The sequence below is a fragment of the Sander vitreus genome, chromosome 13, assembly GCF_031162955.1.
Source record: "Sander vitreus isolate 19-12246 chromosome 13, sanVit1, whole genome shotgun sequence".
Taxonomy (NCBI): Eukaryota; Metazoa; Chordata; class Actinopteri; order Perciformes; family Percidae; genus Sander; species Sander vitreus.
Genome location: NC_135867.1, coordinates 11703251 through 11711186, shown reverse-complemented (window position 1 = coordinate 11711186; position 7936 = coordinate 11703251).

Sequence of the window (7936 nt, the reverse complement as noted above, 5' to 3'; positions counted from 1 at the left end):
AATGTAGGGCTGTGATGGTATGGATTTTTACTGCGCTGAAGAAGCAACGTATCACTGCGATATTACGGTTGACCGCAACCCCCTGTTATGAGAGTGGCAGTGTTTCCTCTATGTTGATAGCATAGTGGCGGTCCGCCACGGTAAAATTTCCAGCGTCACGGTATCAGAAATAGGGCAGACGCAGAACAGGGTTTCCGCTATGTACACCGCGCACCACCGCTCCTTCAGCTGTTTATGAAAAGTCATAAAATCATAGCGCCGTCTGCTCTACTGAACTCAAGCGAACTGTCATCCGCTCTCTCTCCCCCTAGGGTGAGCAGAGCAACTGGAACAGTGACAGGACGTCATCACTCGCGAAGTTATGGCAACCAAATAAACAACAGGACGAGTACTTCTTCACTCAATAAGTGATAAACAGCGACAAAAGCCGAGACATGAAATCCGCACTCACGCTAGGGCTGCACGATATTAGGAAAATATTTAATTGCGATTATTTTAACTGATATTGCGATTGCGATATGATTCACAATATTTGAGGGAATGGTCATTATTCTCATTTTCATTGAAAAAATAAAAAAATGATTGAAGTATGATTTTTTGCGAGGGTCTGTACCAAACAAAGATTTTTTTTCTTTAGTCTGTAGGATGGGATTTGTAGGCAGGGATGTCTCTGCAGCATCACAATACTTTATTTTAGAATGGTTTGACACATATTTTGCCTTTAACAAATATTGCGCCCCCTGCGATTTGGATATTGCACTAGTTCATATTGCGATTTCGATAAAATTGCGATTAATTGTGCAGCTCTAACTCACGCCTGTGGAATATGACAGCTACAGTTTATTGGAAAATAGCATTGTGGACACTGAAGTTGATGAATTTACTGTTTATCAGACCACAGATGAGACAAGAAGCTAACGTTAGCCACGCTGCTGTGATGGCCCCTCTGCCTCCGACTCGCCCCGGCAGGAGACTGTGTGTATTCCTCCGACACGCTGTATTAACGTTACTGATTTAAAACCGTTTTCCAGGTTAGTGGGGGTGCATACCGCTCAAAACCAAAATGAAAAATGTAGCTAGTAATGTTCACTCAGCGTTTTGTATTGTTGTTAAACTGTGTGTAAAATGAGCGGTGACGTTAAATCACCCTACGGTACCGTCTATTTTCTGGATAGTTTCAAGGTAACGGTCGGTAGCTAACATTAGCAGATAAGCCCATACACCGAGACGAGCAATTTCAAAATTTTATTCTCCATAATCTGTTGAATATAGGATAGAAGACAGCCAATGATCATAACTAAACAATACTTATTGTGTTCATTATATTTCATATCACACGACATATGCACTCCTGTAACTTTCACCAGCAAAGAAATTTCATAAAATAAATAAATGCGGTGATGACGGCAGTGATGTCATCACCGCGGGTATTACGGTGACGCGGTTATTGTCACAGCCCTAGTCAATTGTTTATATTTTATCCCAGATCGAGATAATTAATGTGTACCTACACTACAGAAAAAGGCCCTCCATTTTATTTATCTTAAACTAAGATTTCTTGAGCAAGACATTGACTAGCTAATATGTCTAGAGGTGCTGAAACTGACCATTTCTCTGACCTCCTTGTGGAGGGGAGCAATGATAAAAACTGCTTCAGTAAGAAATGTAGGACTATAATGAGCAGCTTTTAAAAGTTTTACCAAATTTAGATTAACAACAGTCTGCTTATTTGAAAACTGAGACTTTCAAAGACAAAACTTCTTAAAGAAGACAAAAGATGGGCTGTAAAAAGACAATTGTTCAGAATTTAATCACTTTTTAAGCAATGTGGTGCACTTAATAATATTGCACAGCGAGCGATGAGCGGTTTGACTGCACATCCCACTGTGAGAGACATACTGTATTGTGCATGTAAGATGTCAGAGCAGTTAGCTTCGCAGAACTTCAAGGACATCTAAACTAATACATCAGCTTCCTACTATGATCATCTGGCAAACCACCATGCAACTCTGTCGGAAACATAGGAACGCTAATCTTTAAACGTTTAATGGATGTTTTTATGCAACTCAGCTACAGTCTGTTTTCATGTACACAGAATTTACTTAAGTAAACTGTTGTTAGGTTGGCATATTTAAGCATCATAACCCAATTATACAAACATGGCAAGCTGACAGTTAAATTATGGGAAACCTGGTTAGATGCCTCTGGCTTACTATATTACTCTTCGCCAGCTATACAGTATGTCTTAATTCTTTTCACTTTTGATCATCGCCATCTGTGCAAATGCAAACTTGCACCAAAGAGGTTATTTGTAGAGTTTTATGTAAACAAGAAAATACTGTATAGAACACTATTCTATTATGTATGGGCCACCTCAGCTGGAGAGGAACACTGTATACAGTTTGGTTTATTAATGCCAAAGGTTTGTGTATACAGCAGCACGCTAGGGTTACAACATGCATGTAACCAAGCATAGTAAAGCTAGTGCTTCAGCATTTTGTTCAGGGGCGATTCAACAAATACTTGGCGAAGCAGCTTGGGCTGTGATTGTAAGCGTCACCTCTGGATAACCACCAAGGAGCCCTGACAGCCAAACAGGTGCCCATAGAAGGAAATGATGCAAGGAGATAGAGTGGATGGCGATAATACCTTTTCAGAGACAAGGACAGAGTAGCAAAAAAAAGGAAGAACACAATGTTATGCCAAGTCAGCAAAAAGTGAGCTCTCGTTCATAATGAGCACAGATATCAAGTGACAGACCTGCCTGTGTGCACACAGGAAATCAGACACACTCATTGTGGCGCACACACTCATACAATAAACACATGCAGCTATAGATAACCTCTTCTTGTTTTAAGGGGGCACTAAGGTGAATGGCACAAATACCAGAATGCATTTAATGTGCAGCATCTACAGGGAGGACGCTATAGGACTGAGTGCCAGCATTATAAAGACAAATTCACCTTTGGAAAGGTCAGTGCAAAAATAAATGTGATGATTTAATAACAGCAGTCTGATAGATCATTTCACCCAGAGCCAAGCATGGAGAAGGTAACAGATAAAATGAGAAAAACAAGTTCTACAATGCTATAATAGGCAAACAGACACTGGCACGCTGATGGAAATACACACATATGCAAAATCATTGCAGCATATAATCACAAATTCTGTCCCAGCACAATAACTGTCACCTTGACAAATGTAAATGTTAATTCAGCTAAATTTGCTGATATTGGCTTTAAGACAAAAAGCCCATTAAGCAAGAGGAAGAAAGACTATAGTTACAACAATACAAAAGTACAGCACGCTGTCTCCTGTACCAAGTCCAAGGACCAGAATTTGTCCTTTGACTGACAAAATTAGATTATAAAAGGCAGACGTACAGTAGAAATTGTAGTAAAGTACAAAATAATCATCCTGTAAACTTAACCTGTTTCATGTTATTTGTGAATTACATGTGGATAACTATATTGTTATTTACTAACTTTTACAATGAGTACATATTAGCAAAACAAATGATTAAATAAGTATTTTAACGGTGGAAAAGAAGGTGTTTTTATAAAAAGGGGCTGTCTATGCAGTAGAATGGCGCAAACATTCTTTAGATTTGGTGCTACATGGCCAGAGAAAACAGAGAAAAGTAGCGGTGATATTCCCTTTCGCTCAAAAGGTAGAAAACTACCTACATCTACCAGAATGCACTGCGCCGCACCAGACCAACAAACCCTCCCGCTGGTCACAGAATTAACATGGCAGCTGCCAGGTAACAAATAATCTTATTTTATAGTTAACCGGAAAGCAGAAAGTGGAAACAGGTTTCTGAAAACATTTAAGCGAGAAATAAACAATGCAGTGACAAAATCTGGGTTTATATTTGATCACAGCTGCCTAGTTTTACTATTTCATCTGAGTTTTGTCAGCCTCTGTTTTTGCAATACAGGAAAGTATGATGCCCACTTCCTGTTCACAAACTCTTAAGCCAAACAATGCACTAAAATGTGTTTTAAAAAAACGTTTTAGGCAAGAAAGAGGCAATACAGTAATAGAATATCTGTGTATTCTAGTTTTACAGTTTAATCTGAGTTTGGTCTGAGTTTGACGGAGAGGCAACAGCCCTAGAGCCAGCAAGAAAACACCAGATGACGTAATTTGCATCATCTGGTGTATTTGAGTTTTTCTGTGAGTAGAGAGATCTGGGCACTAGTGAGATGGAGGGAAGTTTAACATACTTCATGTACACATACTACCAACATTATTATGATACAACATTGGTTAACAGCAAAGTATCCCTTTAACAGAAAAATGGATTACGGTTTCTGCTGCAGAGGTTACAGAGGATTACTAGAGGAAACAGTCTAAACATGCCTATCACTGCAACTCTCATAGGCAGAGACGACTTGGTAGCCTAAACACGTCCAAATAAGTCTGTGCAGCAGATGTTACCATGGTGATCTTTCCCAGTTAATAGTTAGTCACCACCACCATTGGGAGAGAAAAGCCGGAGTTGAGCCATGCAGAGACGGCTCGCTAACCTATTCATTTTGCTTTGTAAGACAGACTCCTGGAGTTAGCTGGTCAGGGTAAAAGCAGTCTGATTCGGGTCAACTGAGCCGTGGTGTCTTTTGAGTTTTTCTAAGCAGACAGAGGGGGGCTGTGGTGGTTGACTTGCTAGTTAGTGACATAATAAATCTAATGATATATTTGATGGCATTTCCCAAAGCATCTAAACAGCCAGGGTGAGTGAAAATATGTCCTTTATGTTTATATTAAGAATTAATATCTAGGGAGAATTTACTTTTATTAAAGGATGAAGTACAATTGACCACCTGATCCTACGAAAGACAAATGGTACACAATGCTGTCAGCAAAGTAGGTCTTCCTCATTACACACGTAGAGCCTATGAATAGAACAGAGACAGCACCTTTCCTCAGGTGTATTGTGCACCTGGGTTTTGTTTTTTCCCTCAGATACGTAAAGAAAATAACAGTATAACCCTTCTTCAATGAGCCAACAGTTTGTATTATTCTCATAAGAATTCTGTAAGTGTCTGAATATTTAAATTTCAGGTTAATACTTACATATCCTGTCTGGCTTGTCCATTAAAAAATTGGACCCTGGAGTTTTTTAATCAACACTTAAAATTATATTCCTCAAAATTTTAAATGAACTTTATATACACCAGCACATTATATTTTGGTGTGAATTTCTGGCAAGATATAAAATGTGCAGGATCACTATCTTAAGGAATCACTTTGACGATTAACTGATAAGCATCAGTCAGCTCTGAAACTACACGCTTTGAAATGTTAAAACTTAATGAAAAAATTAAACAGGGCGTGAGAAGACAGACACTCATTGACGGAGACTCCTATCAACTTTTTGTGACTTTTCCGGGGCTATTTCATCTGTTATTATCCTGTGATTTACGTCTTGACATTGATTGATGTCACCCACTCATTTTGGCAGACAGCCCGGAGAGAGAACCTGCCAAACACATATTTCTAAAACCAGGACGAATTAAAAGGTGAGCTTTGCATCCACCTTTTGGGGCTTGTTCTATCAGGAAAAGTAAATTGGTCTTTTCTTGAAAGGAAATGAATTACTCAACTCTTTCACCGTGGTTGTAGTTAGCCTGAAGTGTTTCAAAGACATTTTGTGGAGACTGACAACACTGACTGTGAAGAGCCTCCAGTGCACCTGTACACAAACATAAGCTGTCTTAAAATGATAAAGAAAACCTTATTGGTGGTGGGGGGGGGTTGGGGAGGAGTCCCCGGTTAGCTCAGTTGGTAGAGCGCGCCCCATATGAAGATGTTTATTCCTCGATGCAGACGGCAGCTGTCCGGGGTTAACCCTGCTGGATACAAACAGTGCACTGACCTTTTCCACTGAGTCAATGGAACATTGTCACTACGGTTTTGCAGCTAACTATATCACCTCTATGTGAAAGAGTTCAAGCCCTGAACACAGCCTCTTATGGCCCCACTGACACATCCATAAAACCCTAAGCAGCAATCAAGCAAATTAGATTTATGGTCGTGGCCACTTACTCCATCAGAGGAAGGCAACATAGGTGTGATAAAAAGGTCATTTGAAGCATTTGGACACTGCAGGCAGAGGCTCCCATCAAGAGATATACTCAAAAATCAACACATTATTATATAGCCTAGCGCCTGACCTCTCCATCTCATACAGATGCTGTTTTTATTCATTAGTGTTTACAAATGGATGAATGTGTCACGATCTTCAGGGAAAGTTGGACCCAAATGCAGAGAGTGCAGGCAAAGGTAAGTTGAGCAGAAGATTTATTTCTCAACATAATCCAAATGACACAGGAAATCCATAACCAGGAACGCAGAGAACAGGGTAGAATCCAAACAGAACTTGCAAACAGTACACGCAGAAACAGAAGACAGAAAACTACAACAATGACCTGACACCAGACAAGGGAAACACAAAGACTAAATACACAAGATAACAAGGACTAACAAGGGACAGGTGACACAACAGGTGGAACACATCAGGACGGGGCAGGACAATCAGACAAGGCGGGAAAACACAGGAAGCAAAACTAGACAAGACAAGACAGAAAACAGACTATCAAAATAAAACAGGAAACAGAACATACAGACACACACGGGAAAACAAGACAGGAACTACAGCTAGACAAGACAAGGGAGGAAACACGTGCTACAACAGAAAACAGAACAAATACACAACAATAACAGGAAACAAGAACAGAACCTCAAAACCAACAGAAACTCAAACTCAAAACCATGACAGAATGGACATCTGAAAATAGCAAACTCTCAATTAATCCCTGGAATCCCTTCTCTAAACTGGGCACCATTGTCTTCAATGTTCTCACAATGCTAGTGTTTGCCTTGGATATAGAAATTTAACTGTTTTCACTTCACAAAAACTTATTATTTTTATTTATTTTTGTTTAAATCTGCAATAAAAGATTTGCCACTTGGCCACTTGAGGGCAGTAGAAACAAGTTGTGAACATTGAATTCATCACCTTCTGGATTAATACCGTGAATTTGTTAGCAAAAGCACCTTATTTACATAATCCGCAGTTACGGAGCAACATTATCATTCGTGTTTCTGGCCATCAGACAAAATTAAGTATTCACTACTGTATCTTTTAACTCTATTTTTGGTCTCCAACAACTCCTGAAGGAAATATAATTATCTTTAGTTGTTAAATGCTCCACTATGTTCACTGGCTAGTCACTAACTGAGTTTTTAGAACTTGAAAACAGCTACCTTCTATGGCTAAAAATGACTATAAAAATGGTGAGGCTGAACCAAAACAGTGAAGTTGTGGGCCAGACAGCTAAACGATGAACTGAAACTCACTATAAAGCACCTTAAAGCTGAGAGGAGAATCAGATTCATGTCATAATTCTCTGTAGTTTGAGCACTTTGAGTGATCCCTTTTACATTGCCATGTTGTTGTCACATTGTCAATGCGATGCAATGCGATGTCATTATAAAAATATTGATAAAACCGCTTTAAGTCACTATTGGCAACAATATCATTATCATGGGCTTGGATGTTTTTCCTCCTGTATCTCTTTATTTATCCAGCTTTTCATTAGTGCTTTATGTAGCCTACTGCATTTTGTACTATGGGTTTTAACTTTCTATTTAAAAAAAAACAACTACTGTTTGAACATGGAAAAATATCAATATTCAAAATGCTTCAACTCAAAAGGTCCACCTACTAGCTTTTCAGAGCTTTTAACTGCTTTACATGGTCAACAATGAACTTCAGTGGTCAAAATTCACAGTGTTTTGGTGCCGCATCTTGTACTTCAGCAGTGGGAGAGTATATTACTTCTCAAGCTATCCGAGAAGTAAAGGGTGGAAGCATTTTAGATTTAACACCATAGATGGAAGAATCAAGCATAACTAAGCATCAACTTAT